Below are 23,693 nucleotides of genomic sequence, written 5' to 3'. Positions count from 1 at the left end.
TATGGCTGAACCAAGAAATTCCCCTTAATCATATTATTCTAAAAGACTGCTTGCAACTGGACAGAGTAAATAAAATCCAGTGGCTAGCCTACATTAAGAACTGTCTTGTTAAAGTGGGGAGACCAGATCTCTTTTCTTCCCCGGCCTCTATAACTGTTAAAGATATTGAGCTTATTAAAGGCCTGATGGGAGAAGCTTTAAGGCTGGAAAGGGAACAAGTAGAGCTCGAAAAACCAACAGTGCGGACCAGTATTATTCTGAGCACTCATGCTGGACCAGAATCATACTTAATTACTGTAAATCAACCTTTTCATCGCTTTCTTTTGAAGCGTTTTCGGTTCAATTTGATACATTTAACTCTCGGACATTTCTCAACTTGGAGTACTCCCGAAAATGCAATGCCGTGTACCTGTGAATACTTTTCAATCCAGAACACTCTACATTTCTTAATGTTCTGTGATCACCTCACGGCACCAAGAAGGAAATACTTGATCCCTATCTTAAAGGAGGCAGGTTTTATGCAGGTTAGGCCAGCGCTCCTGTTCCTACAGTTATTACAGACCCCCAGGATTATGTTCCATGCTGCGAGTTTTCTAGTAGGGGCTGTTAGGATCAAGAAAAGGATGTTGCCCGATAATACAACAAATATGACCCCATAAGTGATGAAATCAAATACTGGTCAAAGGAAAATGTTTTACAACATGAATTAATATCCTGAAATGCAATATGTATATATGGTTTTAACTTACTGACCTCTTTTTAATACTTTAAAAAAAAATGTTGAGTCTGTTATATGATAATGTGTTTCTTATCTTTCTCCTTTTGTATAAAACTAGAGAATGTAAACTAATTAAGATCTGATCATGTATAATTATGTGTTGTTGTTTGTATAAGATTGTATTTTTGCCTATGTCTTTTTATGATATTAATTTATCGAAAATAAAGTATTTTGACTGACTGACTGGTGGGTCAGACCATCCCACTCATTATTTATTTACTGCATGTATGAATCCAATATGCAGCAGTCAGATCAGATCAGATCAGATTGTGAGTGACGTGACGCCGGTCACAATGCACATTTTGAAATAGCTTCCTTTAGTTTGGCGGTGGCCCTTTCCGGCGGGCGGGACACTTATTGAGCAGATTCAGGGACTGGATTTGGTTCTGCTGGGGTTGGGCAGGCCGGCAGGCACTGGGGGTAGATTTTTCCCAAAATGCTTCGCCCCGAAAGCCCGCACGCACCAGTCCCTGCAAGAGTCTTTAAGGCAGATCTAGGTTGAGGTGGTTAGCCCACGCGGCTCCGATGAGTCAACGTCATAGTGCTGGCAGCAGATGCAGCAGCAGCCTGGCCTAGACCGCCTATCGAATGTAAAGGCAGGCGGGCCAATGCTCGGCCGCACACCACCACCAGGGCAGTCAGTCATGGTAAGTAACAGCCATAAATATTATAATAAACTATTACATTACCAATGCTGGGGATTTTTTGGGTTGTGGACTTGTGGGTGGCATTACATAAATAATGTTCACCGATGTCGGGTGGTAGCTCCTGCTCAGCACCACATGAAGTCCGGGGTTAAATAAGTTAAAAGGGGCTGCGTGGCCCTGCAGTGCACCGGCCCCTGCCCTCCTTCTTCCAGACTTCTCCTGGGCTGGGCAGTAGCATTAAACTGGCCAGCAGCCGCGGCACGTCCATAGGGGCGTAGGGGCATAGCCCCACCAGCCACATGGACCTGCATCGCGGCCACAAACCTATCACAAAAAAATTACTGTAACTGTACATAATACATTATGATTTTACAACAATCAGCCGCCAGGAATCCGGGACACACCCGACGATTTCGGAGTGTGCAGGGGGCTGGCCTGCTGCAGCTTGAGTGACAGACAGTCCACACACTCAGGCTGCAGGAGACCGTAGTGCGCAAGTGCAACTTGGTTTGCAACTAGCCCAAGCATGCGCACTGTAAGTTCCCCACCGGGACCCAGGGGTACTTGTTCGCCTGCCACAGCCCGGGTTTACAAAGGGCGACGGGGCGAGCAGCAAATGTGCCCCCTAGCCAATCCTGGCGATGCATGCAGTGGCAGGATTGGCTGGTCCACCGCGCAGCCTCCATCATTGGATGCCGCGCGTGGGGGTGGCACACACACTGCCTCAGCCACAACTTAATGGCCAATCTCTGCATGGCTTCACAGTGAAGCCATGCAGTGATTGGCCATTTCACCGGGATGCGTGGGTTTACTGCGCTGCTGTGACGTCGCCGTCGGTTCCCTCAACGATCTCTTGCACGTGGTTGGTCCCTGGAGCTCAGCACGCAATGACGCCACACCTCGTGCGCAGGCAGCAGAGACTGAGAGACAACCGTGAGTGACTTAGTGTGACTACTACTAGTGAAAAGTCAAGTCAGTCTGATCGGGATCCTCCTCCATCGAGTTTGAGTATCGACGGTAAGTAATGGTGCCGGGCAGTGATTGGCTCATTATTACCAAGGACTCTGAGATGTTTTTCAAGCACGCCACCACCACGCACACTGGTAAAAAGTTAAACACTCACTCACATGACATGATGACCATAGAGAAATAACATTTTTTATCTGCCACTGCCAGTGCCAGTGAATTGACACTTAAATAAGTTAAATGAAATCAAATGTAGGCAACGCCAACTTGTAAGTTGTGTGGGCCTGGCAATCGTCAGAGATCAAAGTTCCAGCGGATTTTTCAAAAGTATGAAACTTTCTGCAAGCCCATTTCCATCTGCACGTACGCATCTGTATCGCCTGACAACACTGGTTGCTTTTAAGCATTGATAGTATCAAACCCTCCTATTTACACGAAAGTACTAGGCTAATTCAATAATGATTGCCTTGAAATAATCTGAATATCATGCTCAAAGTCAGCATTGAAATGGGTTGTTAGAAATGAACAGTGATTCATGCACAACTCCACACAGCTGTTAGAAAGACTGCATATGAACGTCATGAACAATATACTCCACCATCTATCCTGCACCGCATGGACTGAGGCGCCCCGTCTTCCTATCCGGACAATGGCACGTGCCTTTCAAAGTCTGTCCAGAGACAGGATATTTTCGTAGTATGTCTCCTAAAATCGGTGTTCTAGTTAGCCTGCCCTAAGGCTAGAGCGGTGGACCTCGACCCTTGCGAACCGGGTTCGAGTCTCGGCAGAGACTCTCGACATTATGTAATTCTGGGCAAACCATTTAATCTGCCCATGCCAAACAAAAATGAATGTGTCCGTCTGTAACGCAACTGGTGCTTGCTTGTGTAAGGAGGGTCTATGTCTATAGAGGTTTCAGAGGCTGTACACACAGTGGATACAGAAGGCATGCACCCACACAAGACACAGAACATACAAAACTGAATGCACAACTGCAGAGTGTGCAGGCACATAGAAGATACAGAAGGCACACGCACATAGGGTGCAGAAGGTATACACCCACAGATGGCACAGAGGGTATACACACAGAATACAGAACACATGCACCCATACAGGACACTGAGCATACACAACCAGTACCGGCACACACAGGAAACAAAGGTGCATACCCACAAGAGATGCATAGGGTATAATCTCAGATGGAACGGAGAGGGAATACACACAGAGGAAGCAGATGGGTCACCCATATATGATACAGAAGGTACACAACCCAAACGATACAGAGCGTGCCCACCCACCGAGGGTAGAGAGGGTGTACACACAAAGGATGAAAAGGTACATAACCACAGAGGATACAGAGGGTGTTTGTTTGTCCACACTGGATACAGAAGGTACACAACCACAGATGATAGAGGGTGTCCGCCCACAGAGGGTGTACACGAGCAGTGGAAAAGAATTCATGTCAGTTCAGTTCAATAAACTTTATTCGGGTTGTGAAACAACCATAAAAGTGATTGCATAGTAAAGAACGTTCTTTCAATATCAATTTACATCGGCAATACCCTCTCTTACAAATAACAATCTTTAACATTAATTTCACAGAGACAATACCTTCCTTACATTGCTTTCAGATTGTATAATTCATATTGTAATTGCAAATGTATTTATATAGCAGCACTGACTTCCCCTGATGAAAAGTTGCCCATTGATTCTCGGGACTAGTCAGTGCGTGCTATATAGTACAAAAAATAGAAAAATCAGTTGTTGGCCTATATATGGAGGTGCGTTGGAAGTGTGGCAGAGCTAGCCTATGTTTGTGTTCCCAGTAGTGAAATAGCAGCAGGTGGCAGCGCAGGAGGTTAATGTGCCTGCTGCAAAGAACATGTACCTGATGCAGATCACAAAATGCATATGATGTAAATAGGTCAGTGGTGAGTCACTACTTTTGTCAGAGTGATCCTTTTATTACTTACAGGTTGTATGTTAAAATCCTAACATACAACAGCAAGCTATTAACAGCCATCTAAGAGTTGCATGCAAACTGCAAGGAAAGAATTGGAGCGTTATGATGTTTTCACACAGTCTTTGTTGGATTATCCTAGTGTTACCCTAGTGTTAAAAAAATTAATTGTTATCTTTTCATTTTCAGCACCTGGTCAGGCCTGACAACCTGAGACATTACCGTATTTTTGGGCCAATTTTGCGGCAAACAAGAGGACCCCAACCTCCTTTGCTGCTCTTTCACCCCGGCTACTACCCAGCAAACACCAGTGTTAAAGGTAAGGAAACTGATGCCACATTTTTCTACAATTTCTTCATTAACCTTCCTGCTTTCTCAAATTTGACTGAAAAGGCACGATTTTACTTCTTTTTTTTCAAAATTTTCTTGTGGGGGTAACACCCCCAAACCCCGCTTATGGGGTTCGGGCTCACTTGCTCCGCACGCTCGCTACGGTGCAGTATGCAAATCACTTTGCGCCCTCACCACTTTCAAATGTCACCAGCCGCCCCTGCTGGTCAGGTGCCCCGTGCCCTGCGCCGGAGACATGAGTGCTCAGGGCAGGCCTTGGACACTTTACTCGGTTATCACTTCACAGTTCACCTAATATGCATGAACTGTGAAGTGAGGGAACCACAGAGTGATGAGTCCAAGGCTGCCCTGAGCAATCATTCCTCCGGCGCGGCACCGCGTGCATGTGCAAGTACAATGGCACTGCCTGGGCCAGGCCAGGAGGAGAAAGCTGGAAGAAGGGAAGGGGCCATGCAGGGCCTTTAACTTTACTTAACCCCAGACTTTAGCAGCACAGCTACGTGGCCTAGTCTCCAACAAATGGCGGGCTCAGGCTTTGATTTCATCCTCCCAAATGCTGGGAAGGGTAGTTTCCGTCCAAAGTCCTGAGCATACTTTAGATTGTATAGTTACAAAAAGCTGTGCCTTTAAACTGCACCTGGATCTGGTAAACTGTAGTCTGCCCAGCAAACTTGGACTTCATGGTAAGGCCAGCACCAATTTCTGCTCTTTATGTCAATTTGTCTCGCGAATATGTCAGGAAGCCGCTCATATATTCTAGGGTACTGCTCACTTTTACCTTATGCTCTAGCTCATTTATGATATTATGGCTTCGCTTCAGTGAGGAAGATACTTTGTCTAGATGATGCCTTATGCTGGCAATACTCTGTTTTTGCTTGTTTTACATTAACTTCCCATTCATTTTCTTCTTGTTTGTGGGTTTGCCTATACAGTTTTATTGTACTTTTGTTAGGGCGATTTGTTTGACAATTGCTTGAATTCAGGTAGTATCCTCGGTCAAAAAGGGCTGGAGATAGAATAAGTCTCCAACAGTTTTTCTACAAATCTTTAAAAAATATACATTTTGACAATTTCTTTTTTCATTTTACTTGGTCTTCTTTGTGTTACCCTTTGGGAATATTGTGTCAGCTAGTTTGCATTTGCCAATGTTGTTTGCTAGGCCATGTCGCTGCCATAGCTGACGGGTTGTTAACAATTCAATAGCAGCAGTCTTCTTTTGAAGAAAATAAAAATGGCTCACTAATGTTAAGTCCTAGGGTGAATAGGGTTCCTGTGCATGTTCTTGTTGAATATGTAATTGGCTTGAGGACGGCATGGGGTCTGAGCCCACAGTCAGTCCCCACTTTGCAAATTACATTTCGGGATAAGCTCAGCACCATGAGAAAACTGTTAGCAGTTCAACTGCTGCTTGATAACTAAGTTTCCTTCTCAAAGCTGTTATTCCGTATTTTCTCCTTAGAGGGGAGTCAACCAATTGCAGTTATTTATAGTGGAACCCTGGGCTGCCTCACACGCACCATACTTGTACCCTCTTCAAAAGCAACAGCAAGTTCACAGTGCACAATTTGTGTTGTCTGCGTCACACCTCACTCATCACACATACAGATTTTATTCTGATCTTGTTCTGCACTACGCTACTAAAAAAAGAAATTGCACAGTGTCCCATTTTTCTCTGCGTGTAAAATGTTAGTGCAACACCAAAGAATGTATGAATTCTGTGGCAGCAAAAATTGAGCAAAAATATATAGTTTCATTTATTACATACTTTTTATAATACAGGAGAGTTCTAGAAGTTTTCACATCAGTCAATCCATCCGGCTTTCAGACATTTATAAAATGTGTGCCCATTGAGATGCGCGCAGCTTGAGGGCTCCAGACATCGCGAGATTAAGGCCAGAGCCAGCGACGCTAGATGAGTTAAAGGCAACCCTAGTGGTGTAACCTCGAGATACTCCAAGCAGCTCCCCATTCCTCTGCAGGAGAAAACCCTGAGAATGTGATCTTGGGCAGACCCTGAGTACCTACAACTTTAAAACTCACTGTTGCACATATTCATTTATTATGAACCAGAAAAAATAACCTTGAACAAATTCTATAAAAATGAGCAATGGAGAGCTGGGTCCCACCAGCTGTTTAAAAGAGAATACAGTTGATGCGGTCTTCATTTGCATAAAGGTGAAACAAACCTAAAAAAAATATGAAAGCTCCTAATATCCATACTAATATATTAAAGAGAGAGCCCAACCCTTTGAGGCGGGTAATCTCAGGAACCACAGCACCAATCACAACACCCAATACAGTGTTGGAAAGGGCAGTTGCAGCAGAAGGACATAGGCTATGCAGACGCCCACCATATACATTTAAAAGGTAAAAGAACCGTGCCAGCAAAGTAGTCCCTTGTGGGCGTGTCTGCGTTGTGCTGTGGGCGTGTGCTGGGGGCGTGACAAACGCTGGGGGCATGTGGTACGTTCCGCCCTTCATGCCATGTCTCATATCGTGTGCTAATCCCACCCTGCTCCCTTTAAATACCCCTGCACCCCATAATCATAACCCACCCTTACTCCTTAAAATACCCCAACACCCTTAAACACTAACCCATCTTAACCCTATTTATATACCCTGTACCCCAAAACCCAAACCTATCCCTAAACCCTAGAAATACCCCTGTACCCCAAAACCCATACCTAGCCCTGAACCCTATAAATACCCCTGTAACTCAAAACCCAAACCTACCCCGGAACCCTAAAACTACCCCTGTACCCCAAAACCCAAACCTAGCCCTGAACCCTAAAAATACCACTGTACCCCAAAACCCAAACCTACCCCTGAACCCTAAAATACCCCTGCACCCCAAAACCCAAACCTAGCCCTGAACCCTAAAAATACCCTTGTACCCCAAAACCAAACCTAGCCATGAAACCTTAAAATACCCCTGTACCCCAAAACCCAAACCTACCCCTGAACCTTAAATATACCCCAAAACCCAAACCTAGCCCTGAACCCTAAAAATACCCCTGTACCCCAAAACCCATACCTATCCCTAAACCCTAAAACTACCCCTGTACCCCATAACCCAAAACTATATCTAAACCCTTAAAATACAAAAAACACCCACAAAAATATACCTCAGTACCCCAAAACATATACCCCTATACCCATACTTACCTTATCCAAACATTTAAAAAAACATGCTTTTACCATTCATGCATTTATAACGAATTTCGTTGTAAATGTATGCATGGTAACAGCTTATAAAATGTAATGCCATGCGTTATAATGGCATTGCGGAGTCATGGTACTTTCGTAATGAAAGTATGCGGAGCGAAGGTATGCGGAAAGAAAGTTGCGGAATAATGGGTGTTTACGCCCCCCCGGTAAGTACATTTGTGGCATGGCGGCCCACATCTCCAGCAACATACTCATATTTTTTCACCACCCATTTGAAAAATGCACAGGTCTCTCTCATTGATGGCCAGCACCGACATACACTTTTAGACACACCTCCTGCCACAAGTTCTAGAATTGCGAACTTTAGAGCTGGGGAGCTACTTTCGAATCTCGGCATCAGCTCAACATCCTGTGATTGCAGGCAAATCGCTTTGTCTCCCCGTGCCTACCACAAATGAATGTGTTCTTCTGTAATGTAAAATGTGCTCATGCCATGTTGTCGAATTTGCGCTATATAATATTGCAAGGAAAAATAAGGTAGGGAAACTCACACACTACTGAACGCGCACTCTTAAGTGCATCAGCAGTGCACTGTGAATCGGAGCGTTCCACAGGCCTGTCACAGATAAGAAATGCTATCAAAACGAAATCCTACAAAACAATGTACTACTGGCTGGCATTAATTCATACCCGGACAACGTCGGGACGGGCTGCTAGTTTTTAGATACAGTAACAACAGCATTTCTACCAGATCCGGGGAGGCCTTTTAATTTGATGAACTTGTGTGGGTTCAGTAGAGAACCACCTGGTTCTCATTCAACTTGCCGAACTGACATGTATTCATCTGTTATTACTTCATCAGGTTTTAATATTCAAAATGGTAATTGGTCTCAGATAGCGAGGGGTAATTTAAGGCACATTTTTCACATTCTATTTCGAGAGAAGGTTGGCAGCAATGTGTATGTATCTTTAAATGTAGTACCTGAGTCTGTTCCTGAAAAGACTGAATACTGGGGTCAGATAAAACACCATTTTCACTGATTCAGGGCACTTTTGCACAAGCCAACTGCTGCTAAAACATTGTAAAAAAAATACTGGCTCAAAGTTGGTAAGAGGAGCTGCTGCCCACGCTTAGACCACTGCAGGTGTTTGTTTCTGCAATGTACAGTCGATGCACATGTTGCTTTTGCACTGGACTGTCCGTGACAATGTTGTTTTTACACTGCTCTTTCTGTGTAAACTTTATTTTTGGAGTGGATCGGCAGTGAAAATAAATGTTTTTACACTAGTGTTTCTGTGTAAATGTTTAAGTACTGAACTGCCAGTACAAATGTTGCTTTAGCACTGGGCTGTCAGTACTAAAGTTGTTTTTGCAATGGACTGCTAGTGTAAATGTTTTTACACTGGTCTTCATGTTTGAAAATGTTTGTGATGTACTGGCAGTGCACAAGTTGATTTTGCACTGGGCAGTCAGTGCAAATGTTGTTTTAGTACTGGACTGTCATATACAAGTTTTTGTATGGTAATGTGGCTATCCTGTGTCTTCCTGTGTAAACGTTATTTTAGTGCTAGCCTGTCAGACACAAGTTGTTTTTGCACTGGACTGTCAGTAAAAATGTTTTTTATGCATGTTTCTTCCTGTGTAAAGTACATATGACTTTTAGCAGCGCCAGTTGAGGATGTGGGTGGAGCCGGTGGAGGAAGTGGGTGGAGCCAGGAAAAAGTAGGTGTGTCCTCCAACAAACACTTGAGCACCTGGACATCATATTTTACAAATTAAGAACTGGTGACATGATGGTTCTGTGCAGTAACCCTGGGGCAAACATAGAAATACATTAATTTAACCCTTGATTAGTGACACTTGGCAGACCTGATGAGAAGAGGCTAGGGAAGGAGAGGAGTGGAGAGGCAGTAAAGGGGTGAAGAAATGAAAGGTGAAGTATCAGTTGTGTTTACGAATAGTTAAATCAAAATGCATCCTTGTGACAAATATCATTTCAAATATGCACTTTTGTAAATATTTCAGCAACAGCTAATGTTTCAGAGATGTTTAAACATGTCAAAGTAAAACTCAAATGACGGCTGTTAAGAACTCGACAGTCTGAACATCTTATTTCCTCCTAAATAGGTTTTCATGTCCCATCACATTTAACAGGTATCAGATGCTAGCAATGGACAGCCGCTAGTCACTCAGAAAGGTAGTAACAATTTCCTGCTGTACACTTTAATAGAGCATTATGGATGCTCCAGTAGTCCCAATTTTATGGAATTTTTAGCCAGTCCAATTTAAATTCGTATGACAGGCTGGAATTAGTAAAGTGGTCATATTTTTCAAGATATTGCAGAATGAAACCATTGATCTGATCGTTTTAAATGTGCTTTTCATGAACGTTTGGTTGCAGAAGGAATTAAAAAAAAAAATTTAAATGAAGAGAGGAAAGCGCATTCTTTCAGACCAGATGCTTGGCTGGGCAGATGGGCAAATAGACTGAGAATAAACTGTTTCTGTAAGGTGCATTTAGGAACAACGTAGAGGCCATTGCAAGTGGCATATTAAGTAGATGTCTTCCAATGTCAGGCCTCAGATGGCTGGTGCATGACCTCAGACCAGAACACATGTTAAAAGCACTTTCAAAACGTTAAGCCAAAAGCTGAGATGGAATACGCCAATCCTAGGAAGATTTATTTCACATTTCACACAAGATGACAAGTAAAACTAGATAATTAAATTAATGATAAGAAAATGGAAGGAAACAACCCTCACAATGCAGGCATTAACATGCAGTGTGTTTACCATCCATCATTTAGCACCAATTTCCCTTACAATCTCTTGAATATGAGGTAGGATAAGGACTTCCCTCCCATTTTGGTCTTGTGGATACGTGGGATGTTGGCCAGAGAGAGGTCAGTTGATCGGAGTGGTCTTTGGGTGTGTGGAAGGAAAAGCGGTTGTTTAGGAAAAATGCTGGTCTGATGTTGTGGAGGGAATTGTAAGCATGGGTGAGGGGATTGAAGATTATTTTTCCCGAAAAAAAACAAGACGGGGAAAAGGAAAAGGAAATAGAAAAAAGACAGGTTTGAGGAGACAAGGGAAAGTCTCTTAATAAATATTTCGCAGAAACAACTTACTCTGTTTGAAGAAAGATTGCTCAATTAAAGTACATCGTTTGTGAGTACGTACCATACCACGGAACTTGAAACTGAAGTTTCTTTCTTCAAATTTATGAGAACCCTGCGCTTAAGATATTTTTTCACACATATTTGTCCCTCAACAGGGGAAGAAGATTCTATTCCAAAATTCAAACCGAAAAGTACATTTCTAGCCCCAGTATCACACAAGACGCTAGACAATTTTGAAATTTTGGTTAAAACAGATTTGCAAAAAACCAAATACAAGCGAAAGATCAGAAATGTATCTCGCGCAGAATTCAGCGCACTACAACAATTGGCGAAAGATGAAACAATTTCATTCCAGAAGGCAGACAAAGGAGGAGGATTAGTGATGATGGATTCAGAGTTTGATATTAACAAAGGCACTGAACATGTGATGGATCGAAATATATACATGAGACTTGAAAAAGATCCTACTATGGATATAGCAAACACATTGAGCAAATTACTTGATCAAGCTGAAGAATTGAATTGGATTGACGCTATCTCTTGCAACCATTCCCAAGGACGCCAAAAATATATTTCCTGCCTAAGATTCATAAAAATCTTGAAAACCCACCATTCAGACCGATTGTATCTGGTTGTGGATCAATTTTTGAAACCCCAGAAATATTTATTGATCATTTCTTACAATCATTTGTTCAACGTTGGCCTACTTACATTGAGGATACATCTGACTTCTTGCGAAGTCTAGCTGAACTACCTTTGGAGTCAGTTGAAAATTGGATTTTGTGCATGATTGATGTTGTTGCACTGTACACCTCAATTCCACATAAATCTGGGCTGGAAGCTGTAGAGTGGGCATTGTTACAGGAAGAAGGACCTGAAACCCTGAAATGTATGATCTTGCAGCTATTAGAATTCTGCTTGGAAAATAGCTATTTTGAGTGGCAGAATAATTTCTTCAATCAAATGAATGGAACCTCTATGGGTTTTCCGGGAGCACCCATGTACGTGAATACATTTATGGCGAAATTTGAACATGAATATATTTTATCTGATCAGACATGGAAGGATGGCCTTATTTTTTTCAGGCGATATATTGATGATATTTTCTTAATTTGGTAAAATTCAGAAACAACATTGAGTAATAACATTCGGAGTCTCAACTTAGTTGATCCAAGAATTCAGTTTACTCACAGTATGGATAAACAGACAATATCTTTTTTGGATGCAGTCGTTGAACTCAAAGAGAATAAAATACAAACATGCTCGTTTAAAAAACCTACAGATAAGAATAATGCGTTGCAGTTCAAAAGCTTTCATCCAATGAACTTATTGAAAATTTGCCAACATCTCAATTCATGCGGATTAAGCGAATATCCTCTAATGAAATGGAATGTGATAAATCACTCAATGAACAGAAATTGTGTTATATCCAAAGAGGATATCCAGAAGCATATCTGGATAAACAATTAGCTAGAGTGAAGATTTTACCTAGATCTCAGCTTTTGATGAAGAAAAGCAAAAAGAACACTAAGAGAATGGTCTTCGTGTCAAAATTTTCGTCTGCATCTAGAGACATTAAAAACATCATCACTAAAAGATGGGAAATACTTGAGTCAGAACCAGATTTTGGGACACTTTTCAAAGAAAGACCTTTATTCGCCTATACGCGGGCACAAAATTTAAAAGAAATGCTGACTAAACGATCAAGGGCTATCACTACCAAAGGAGAAGTGTCTCCCGTGGGACTACAAAATGTTGGAATTGTAAAAACTGTAATAATGTGATTCTGGGGAATGTTTTAGCACATCCCAGAACTGGAGAAAGCATACCATTACATCATTCGACCAAGTGCAATTCGGAACACCTAGGGCCTCATTTATGAGAAAAGATGCATCGCTGTGTGAAAGCAGCGATGCGTCACTTTTCAGTGCGCACTCCTTGAGACATTCCTGATGCGTCATATTTAATGTATGAGGCATCATGTCGCAAGGAGTTACAGATACGTCAGTATTTCTGACGTATCTGTAAGTGCAAAAGTGGCGCATTGCTGGCGTATGTCACAAAAGTGACGCAACTCCAGCAATGCGTACTTTCACATGGGGCAAGCCCCATGTGAAAGGGCCTGCGTCAGTCTTATGCTTGCTGTGAGGCAGGCGCAAGATTTCGACGCAACTGCGTCCTAAAAGTGACACAGTGAAATCTCATAGATTTCCCTGCGTCACTTCTACGACCCTTCCTTGCGTGAATACGCCCCCTTGCATACATTATACCTGGCGCAGGTATAATGTGGCGCAGGGGTTTACAAAGTGACGCATCTACCTAGATGCGTCACTTTGTAAATATGGCGCAACAAGGCGCATTGTTTACGCCACTGGTGCGACACAAAAAGTGACGCACCGGCGGCGTAAAAGTGATGCATAGCCTCATAAATGAGGCCCCTAGTATACATGATCAAATGTCCCTGTGGCCTACTTTATGTAGGAAAAACAGAGCGGAAGGTAAAGGTACGCTTGTCAGAACAGAAGAGCTGTATTCAAAATAAAAACACCACATCACCTTTGGCATTACATTGGATTGAACAGCGGCATACAGTAGCCCAAATCAAGTTTCAAATAATTGAATTAGTTCCCAAAATTGAAGGCAAGGATAACTCAAAGATCCTCCTCCAGAGGGAAGTCTTCGGGATAAAAAAACTCCAAACCCTGACACCCTTCGGGCTCAATGATAAATTAGAAATGAGTTGTTTCTTATAAATAATTATGAACATCATAGCTGGCCAGCGACACACGTGGGAATCGAATACGCTAGAACAACCATATTAGTACACACTACACTATCACATTAAAAGTTAGACATCATATACAGTGTAGATGGTCACTGAAATTAAGTTCCCTGAATATTGTTTCATTTACAAAAATGTCATGATTTAATGCTATAATGCATGTGTAATTCAATCATGTTTATGCAAACTGTTTGAGTATATTTATCAAAAAAGCTGAATTTTATGTATAATTATGTCGTTTTGTTTATATCACTTTTGTTTGATTACTCAAGTCAAGGTGCCATTCAGACGCAATTGTGTCTAAAAAGTTGTCGTCGAAAGCGGAAAAGGATAGGTTGGGTTTCGTTCGTATTTCATTCATGTTACCATTGGATAAAGTTGCATTGAAATAAGAAACTGGCCGGGGTTGACTTAGTCCTTTCTTAGTGTCTAAACTTTTAGGTCCCGTAAACACGCGATAAATAGGTCGGGGGATAACACAGAAGTGAATCTCCTCCCGACCTGAGTCGAAGGAATGGCGTGCTTTTGACAAGGCGGCGGTATCGGTGAGTTCAAAGATGAAACGCTGCAGCTCTTAAGATATATGCTGCACTCGTGCAAGTTTTAAACGCATGTACTTGCTTGTTTTTTAGAGGACGCTCGTAGGACCCCCGTCCTTGCTATTTGGCAGAATACGCACAACTTGTGCAGGTGAGAGGCTTTATTTGTGAAAACGTTACGTGTTCAATTTCGCGAATAAGACGCCATGTTAGAACTTAAAATTCTATTCGTTCTTGCCTTTTAGAATATTCTTCATATTTATATACATCGTGGTGAACACGCTCATAACAGGTGAGATTCTCTGTTTACTGTGAGATGCTTATCAGGCATTTAGACTGGAAATACAGATACCACAGTTACATTTAGGTAAGCGAATTGTGGTCGTGTTTATTTGGTTTTTTGGTCATCTGAAAGACAATTTAAATGGTCATTGTAATTTAGTATTTTTCATGTTTTAGATTCGTCAGAGAGGCTTTTTTTAGGCACTACAGGATTGAATTACCAGGATTTATTACGGTGAGAATAATAGCATGGACATTTGAATTATATAGGGTGCTTCAGTTTCGTCTCAGTGTGCAGTGAAGATAATAGGTGATGCAATCAGATTGTTATAAAGGATTGAATTCAGATTGATGATTATAAAGTTTATGCAATTGTAAATAGGCTTTAAAAATACGATTGGCATCGTATAAATTGCTTCCTTCTTCTTCTTCTTTTCCTTTTTTGTACAGGAACCCCTGACGAAGGGACAAGAGAGTCCCGAAATGCATTGGGTGCTCAAGAAATGTGGTTTCTTGTAAAATGGATGTATAATATGAATTGATGTATATATATAATCATGAACAGTGAATAACACACAGAAAAATATGTTGATTGACATAACATATTAAATGTGATGATGAAAATGATTTAGAAATTGTTTTGATTGTTTGAAAATTATAATTTACGTAGCTGCATGCTGTAGTCCCCCCAGTTTATGGGGTTAGGCCACTTTCACTGTATATACCAATGCTTAGCAGGCATTAATACAGCATAGCACATACAGTGTCCTATCTGATTAAGTTGATTAATTGAGTCCAACTTCTACCTACATACATTGGGCCTTGTAGAGAACATTTAGATGCCAACACACCAGTGGCTTGTTTGCCTGGTTCACCATGACGATGGCCTGGGTGGTTATCGACTAAAAAAGCAAGATGAAAAAGGTCTCCTTCGTGTGATCTGTTTTTAGGCTGATGACCCTCATTTGGGACACTTCATGCTAGATCCCCCTTACCCACACAAAATGTGATGATCTGAGCAAGACTTCTGGAGGAAAGTGCAATTTGTGTGTTGTCACCTCTCTCTTTTTGCCGCAATGCTGATGGTTATAACTCCTGAAGGTGCACTGGAGCCTGTTGCCCAAACACCAGTTCCTGTGCTCCCTCCCTAAAACATATGTGTGCATTTACATCCCCAGTCAACAAGGATTTTACCCCCCTTGTCAATCCCTAGTATATGGTACCAGCAGTACTCGGGCATGGGTGGTAAAGCGGACCCCAGGGCTTGCAGCATTGTTTGCTGTTTGTACTAACCAGAGTGATCCAAGTAAACTACTGACAGCAAGCCTGCTATTGCAGACTACAGGAACAGTGTAAACTGATCTGTGCCCTCACCATATGTAATAAAGACAACACACTTCTTGTAATATCTGTCAGTCACCCCTAATGAAGGCCTCCTGAGCCCTTATAGTTGTTTTTACCATTAAAGTACACTATAAATTATATGCAGTCCATAGGATAACACGGGCAAGCACCAGGGCAAAACTGAGGTTGCTAACTTCATTATGGTACCACCTAGATAGTCGAGTTTGGTATTTAACAACATGCCTTTTCACCCCCTGACACAAATCTCATGTTGAGGGGGATGTGGCATGCAGCCAGGTGGCTACCTTAGAGGTTGCCCACATGGTTGCCTCAGCTTCTCTGTGCTCAGGCTGGCAGCTGGTGCTTGCTACCGCCAAGACAGGATTCAGACCGCCTGCTAGGCAGTGTGAACACTCCCATGAGTCAGGAATAATGGCCTAAGCAGGAAGGAGTCCACACCGCCCCATCAAAATGGCTGGTAAAGTGGCACATCAAGACGGTGAGCTTCAAAGGCTACACCGACCAGGGCTGCCTCTCAAAAGAAGAAACAGTCCTCCCCCTGCCCTATTTACATTTGCTGCCAGACTGGTGGAAAACTAGGTATGCAGGAGGTATACACCCCAAAAGGATAGCCACACCACTAGGGTGGGCTGCCTTCCTTTTTTTTTATTTTTTTTTTATTATCAGCATAAAATGGAAATATAGTAAAGAAATCACAGGTAAATCAATTATGTCTTAAGGAAAACAAGTACAGTGTGGAAGAAAACAATTTCTACCAATACAGTGTAAACACAGAAGAAAACATACCACATTAGAGATTCAAATTTTTTACATTTCAGATGAGCCAGAAAAAAGAAAAAAAATCTTTAAATAAAATTACCCCAAATTTTTTAAATTTAAGTAAAGACCTAGTACCTCTAAGTCGAGCCAAAGCCGCCTCCATGCCATGAATTCCATTGACCAGAGACCACCACTCCATAACATGAGGCGATTGCGGTGAAATCCAGGCACGAGCAATGGTGAGTTTGGAACAAGATAATAAAATAGTGATTAAAGCCTGTTGAGGTAAAGTAGTATCGTGCACATCTAAAAGTACAGTTAAAGCAGAAAGTAAAGGTGGCCTAGCCATTTTCATTTTCAAAACCTTATTCAAGGCAGACCAAAACTCATTTAAGGATGGGCAAGAAAATAGCATATGTTCTAAGTTAACACCCACGGTATTGTATTTAGGACACTTAGTACAATAATTATATGAAGCATTTGGAGACCATTTAAGAATCACTTCAGGGGTATAGTATAACAGACAAGAAGTTTTAAATTGTTGCAATCTTAAACTCGCCGATTGTACCAAATTATTAATTTTAGAAAGAGAATGAGCTATCTGATCTGAGTGTATCGTCAATCCAAGTTTAGAGCTCCACTTCTCCGCTAATTTAAAACAGTCTTGCCTTTTATAAGACATCAAACAATTATATCCTGCACTTATTAATGATTTTGTTTTAGACGAGTAGAAGCAGTCCCAGATATCAGAATCTGAAACCTTCAAGACTTTCATCCGGCGTATCAGATAGTCATGTATTCGGATTTACTCGAACCTCATAGCCTCAGTCAGATTATATAAGTTTTTAAGTGCTAAAAAATCTAGAAAGCCATTAGAGCCATAAAGCCCCCTAATGTTATGATTCCGTGAGTAAACCATTCCTTAGGCCAACCATCATTAAATATAGCGGGAATTCCCGGATTTCCCCATAAGCATAATTTTGAATGGAAAAAAGATGTTTTATAAAAGAGCAAAATGCTGAACCAGATCTTAGCGGTATCCCTAGTGGTCTTAAATTTAACCCTTTTGTAGTAGTTTGTGTCGTTCAATCTTAACAAAAACATTCTAGCATCTGACTTAAACATAATGGTATGATAGAAAAATTGCAAATCAGAATTGAGCAGGGAACGAAGGCGGCCAATGAAAGTAGCCAAAAAGTACAGTTTAAAATCTGGAAATGAAGTCCACCTGTATCTAAAAGGTCCTTTAAGTGCTGACAGGGATCTACGGACCTTCCGGTATCCCCAGATAATGCTACTCAAAATTCCATCGAGCTTCTTAAAAAAATAATATTAAGTGCCAGTGGAATAGAACGGAATAAATAAAGAAATTTCTGCAGAATTTTCATTTTAATCAAATTAATTCTACTAATAATGTTTAAAGGGAGTTTATGCCTTTTTTTAATAACAGCTCGGTTGATTTTAAAAGCGCATCATAATTTATAGGGATTATATCACTGATTTTAGATGAGATTTTAACCCCTAAGTAATTAGCGACCCTGCAGATCCCTGGGACGATACCCAAGGGATTGTAATTAACCACTATCTGAGTTTTATTCATGTTTAGCTTGTAGCCAGAGACATTTCCAAACCTTTTAGCCTCGACCATTATGCCCTCTAATGCAGTTGCGATATTGGTAGAATATATCGCAATATCGTCCGCATATGCCGTGATTTTTAAGCAATGAACCCCGGACCGAAATGGAGCTATCCTGGGCTGTGCCTGAAGTGCAGAGAGAAATGGCTCCATTGACAGGGCAAAGAGCAGGGGTGACAGCCGGGTGCCCCGAGAGATCATAAAAGTGGCAGATGACAAGCCAGCATAGCTAATTTTAGCCATAGGATTGTCATATAGGGCCCGAATCCAACTAAAGTTTTTACCTATAAAGGACATCACAGACCACAGATAATCCCACCCCACTCGGTCGAAAGCTTTTTCAGCATCTAATAAGATCATACCGAGTGGGGTGGATTCCGTCTCTGCCATATTAAAAACCGTAATAGCTGTGTTAATGTGGGTCGTTGTATCCCTGCCCACTACGAATCCGTATTGTTGCACATTACAATCTTAATTGTTGGACAATTAATTGGGGACAACCTATTTGCCAAAATCTTGGCAAAGACCTTGGCATCAGTATTAATCAAAGAAATGGGTCTGTCTGACCCACATTCATCTGCTGGTTTATCTTTTTTTTTTTTTAAAGATAATTTTCGCGATATTCCAAGATTTTGGTGCTTTCCCGGTTACCCCTATAGATTGGATTACTAAAAGAAAAAGTGGAATTACTTCCTCAATACAAATTTTATAAATTTCCACTGGGATAGTATCTTCCCCTGATGCTTTTCCCATGGGTAGAGATACGATAGCCTGTCTTATCTCTAACTCCGCAATCTCCTCGGATAATTGTTCTAGACCAGGTAAGTTAGATTTTTCCTTGATATTATTCTCCAGATATTCTAAATTGTCTGATGCAGGGGGGTGATTCTCCGGAGTGTACAAGGTATTATAACACTCTGCGAATTGCGCCAGAATCTGTGCCGGTTGGTTGTGCATGGCTTGGTTCGATACATTTGATAAAAGTCTGTGCTCTATCATCCGCCACTTTGTATGCCAATATCTTGCCAATTTTGTCACCTCCCTCGTAATGCAAAATTTTGGCCTTACGTAACTTAGCACAGCTCTTTTCAATAAAAGTTGCTTTGAGATTGGATTTAAGAGATCCTAATTTAAGCCCTATTTCTACCAAATCATGGGAGCGCGTTCGTAATGCCTCAGCCAATAATATTTCTTGAGCCAAAATTCCTGATATCAGTTTGGCGTTAGTATTCTGGCTTTCAGAGTTCTGTTTAAAAATATCCTGTTGCGCATGTCCTCTTATACTAGCCTTACAGGTGTCCCAAACGGATATGTGGGGTGCCGAGTGGAGAATTATTTTAATAAATTCACACAGGTGTAGTTTAAGCTGAGAAATGTAGGTGGCATCAGAAAATAAATAATGAGGGAAAGAAAACATTCTTGAAGTTACTTGACCTTCTAAATTATTAAATACCAATGAGATAGGATTATGGTCCGAGGATACCAGAGGGCAGATTTCCATTAAGCTATTTTATATTACTTTGTCAGTTGCCCAAGCCATATCAATGTGAGAGCAAAGTTTATGGGGTGCTGAGTAGAACGTGTAACCAGGAATGTCAGGGTAGAGAGAGCGCCAAACATCTTTTACATTATGTATGCGACTGATGTCTAAAATCGCTGCGCGTACTTTGCGCATCCACTGAAAGGCGCCCTGTCTAGTCGTATCTAGCTTATAATCCATAATACGGTTGAAATCCCCCATAATAATGAGTTCCCCTTCCCACCCCAAAAGTTCCATATCCACTTCGTCGAAAACAAAAGTATCATCAGTATTAGAGCCATAAATCCCACATAGTACATATTTATAATTGCCTATAAGTATTTGGGCTATTGCCCACCGGCCATGTTTATATCCAGCAGTTCTGATTTTTTCAGCTCTATACCGTTTATCTTTTAAAATAGCAACTCCTCTAAGTGAAACCTGTTGTGAAGAACAAATTATAACCTCATATCCCAGCAGACTGAGTAGCTTTCTGTCCTTATAGGCAATGTGCGTCTCAGATAAAAAAACTAACTGAGAATTATAAAGCCTTAACTCTTCGGCAACAAGTCTTCTTTTGTTCTTACTGTTTAGGCCAGATACGTTCCATGCTAAACATTTCAATTTATACATTTCAAAACATAGTTTACATCCTTTCCGCCACCCTGCATGCTATAGAGAATAAGAAAAAATGAAAAACAAAACCTTGCCATCAATTTAAATGATTTACCACATTGTGCTTTTTTTTAATATTCCCCCCCTTCCAAGACAACCCACCCACGGAGAAACTGGGCCCACCCACCTCTCTCCTCTCCCTCCCACCAGTACAAGAGGGAGACCCCTCCATAACAGCTGCCGCTGAAAAGGCAGCTCAGAGCAGAGCAGCCCAAGGACTACCTGACCACCCAACCTTTTTTTTCTTCCTTTTTTCCTGTTTATTTTAAGATTGTCCCCCTGTGGAGGGTGTAAAGAGGGGGGGAAAAAATTGAAAGCCCAAGCATACACAAATAAAGCACATTGCTAGTCACTATCCCAAAAAATTACAAAACAAGATCAAGGCCCAGTCCTTAACTCAGCTTTGATAACATATTTTCCGCTTCCTTCTCATCTGAGAATTAATAAGTGTGACCTCCCTTAATAACTTTGAGGCGAGTGGGTTTCTGCAAAAACACTTGCCCACCAAAAGCTTTGAAAGTATCTATAAGCTTCCTTAACCTCCACCTCCTATCCATAGTAGATTTGCTCAGGTCTGATCGAACAAATAAAGACATATTTTCAATTATGATAGGAGAGTTAGGACGTGCTTTTAAAGACACTGGCTGTCTCAAAAGAAAATTCCCAAAGTACATAATGAAAGGTCTAGGAAATTTACTTTCCCTATTCTTCTGAAATGGGGGAAGGCGATGAGCTCTTTGGACCTGACAGTCCCAATCCCAGTCGGCTAAGTCTGGTAAAGCCTTACGTAACAAATTCACGAGATAGGCCCTTGCATCGGACCCCTCAGCGCCCTCTGGGATACCAAAGAGTCTAAGATTTGATCGTCGTTGGCGGTTCTCTAGGTCCTCGACCTTCAACTGTAGGGCTGTAATCTGGGCTTCATGTTGATTCAGAGAGGACACTGTACGAACAGACCCCTCTTCGATGTTAACAACTCTTTGTTGGAGGTCCTCAATTTCGTGCAAAATCCCACCTAGGTTGGAAGTCATCTCCGATAATGAATTCTGAAGTTTGGTTTTATCTTCCCGTAGTTGTAAAAAATGATCCTGTGCCTCAGCGCGATGGTTGGTTAGCGTTTGTAATATAACCTCAAAAGGAGATAGCACAGGATCTTGTATTCCGGAGATGACTGGCAAAGTTTTATGAGAGGGGTCTGTATTATTGGAAGACTCAGAGGTAGGTGAACCAGAGACAAGACCAGGTGCTTCCAACAGAGCAGATGAAGCCTCTATCCTTGCTTGAATAGGATCTGCCAGTACAGCTGAGGACCCATAAGATGTCGAGCTAGGCGTAGCAAATGAGGACCCAGGAAGAGACCCAGATTCTGTGCCCAAAACTGAAGGAGAGAGGTGGAGAGCTTCGGCGATTGGTGGGCTTGTACCTGACAATCGTAGGGTCATTTTTTTAACAAGCCCCTTGGCCTGGATCCACTTCCTGAGGGGGCTTTTGTCCAGGGGAAGAGCTTTCTTCGAGACTGGGACAGTAATTACAGCTGACAAACCCTCTGTTGGAGCTTTTCTCCCTTTTCTGTTTTTTATCTTCTTTCTCTGTTTAGCTTTACCTCTTCCTTCTGCCATAAACTTTGCAGTGTCTGAAGGAGTTCCCGGAGGGCTGTAACTCCTCCCTCGATCCTCTCCTTCCTCTAAATCCTCTATCTCCTCATATTCATAGTCCTCAGTAGAGCGATCTCCTCCACCATCTGTTTCCTCAGCACCCACGGCGGGAGGTGGGATGGCAGTTGCACCAACCTGAGTGACTACATATATCGGCTCTGGGAGATTTATTAATTCTGGCACCGTCCCACTACAGACATTCTTATCGCCACCCTCATCTGAGGGCACATCCAGACCTCAAAGAGCAGCTTACCATACCCCCTCCGGCTCAACTATTTCTTGTTGAACCATGAAAGTAACAGGGTTATCTTTAGGTGGCATGTAGATTATCTTGTTTCCCTCCTGTTTATCTATCTCATTAAGAGCTTTGTGCTGAGCTGTATTAGGAACATTAGTATCAGCAATAATCAGTACTGGTGGGCGCAGTACCTGTTTATTAAGGCCGGGGGCTCCCGCAGGTGACTTCGCTAGGACCCTCATAGACGTTGAAGAGGTTGAAGAAGCAGTGCCCAGAGCCCCAACAATAGGAGCCGATGAAATCACAGGCATCAAGGTGACAGCGGGTACCGCAGAAACACCCGGGACCGTGGGTACCACTACTGAGTCAGCCAGCGCTACTGTCTTGTTGGCACGAGTGGACCTGGCCGTGTTCTTCGGGGTCATTGCCTCTCGCGAATCGGGTTCACCTGCAGCAACTGTCCCCGCCCGATCCAAAGCCCCGACCAGCAGCGGACCGACCCGCGAGTGAGGCGAGTCAGACGCGGGATCGATTGCCGCACCAGCTGTGAGGAATGCTGAGCCAACCAGATCCACAGCATTCGGAGTCTCTCCAAAACACAGCGGTAGGAACTCAGCAAGGCGCCGCCAATCACCAAAGAGTTTGTTTGCTTAACCGATAGTCCACGGAAGCCAGCATCTAACGCAGAGCCAAGTCCTGATCTACCGATGAGCCTGTAAGTGCCTAATTAGCAAGATGGTCCAAAAGCTTTTTTTTAGTCTTTCATCCCAGTAATAGGGAAAAAAAGGGGTAACATCCAGAGGCCAGTTCTCCTCGACTTACCCCCCCAAAGGAATCAGGAAGGGTGGATCAGTAGGAGCCTTGACGGCTGCTGCCCTCTAGGACGCCCTCACTCCGCCACCTTGGACCTCCCCATAATTAACATTCCAAACTGTTTGGGTGGGCTGCCTTCTATGTCCAGCTAAGGAAGACTTCTGTCGTTTTTAAAAGTGGTAGAAGATTTGGGGTCTGGGTAGAAATGTGACCCACACTCCAAATGGGGTCACCTCAGGGGCGAATTAGCTGCTGGGTCAAATAGCACATTGGCTATTTGCACCCACACCCCTAACACCCCTAAATCTAGCATTTAAGAGCCCCTCCTGACACCAGAAACTCTGTCCTGAATCAATCTGCATCACAGGACTTTCACAAACCAAACTCTGTCCCTGTGGCAATGCTGCTGGAACTGCCTGATCCAGACTCATCCTAGGCTA

Source organism: Lissotriton vulgaris, chromosome 2_1 (assembly GCF_964263255.1).
Source record: "Lissotriton vulgaris chromosome 2_1, aLisVul1.2, whole genome shotgun sequence".
NCBI lineage: Eukaryota > Metazoa > Chordata > Amphibia > Caudata > Salamandridae > Lissotriton > Lissotriton vulgaris.
Note: the sequence above shows the minus strand (reverse complement) of the source record.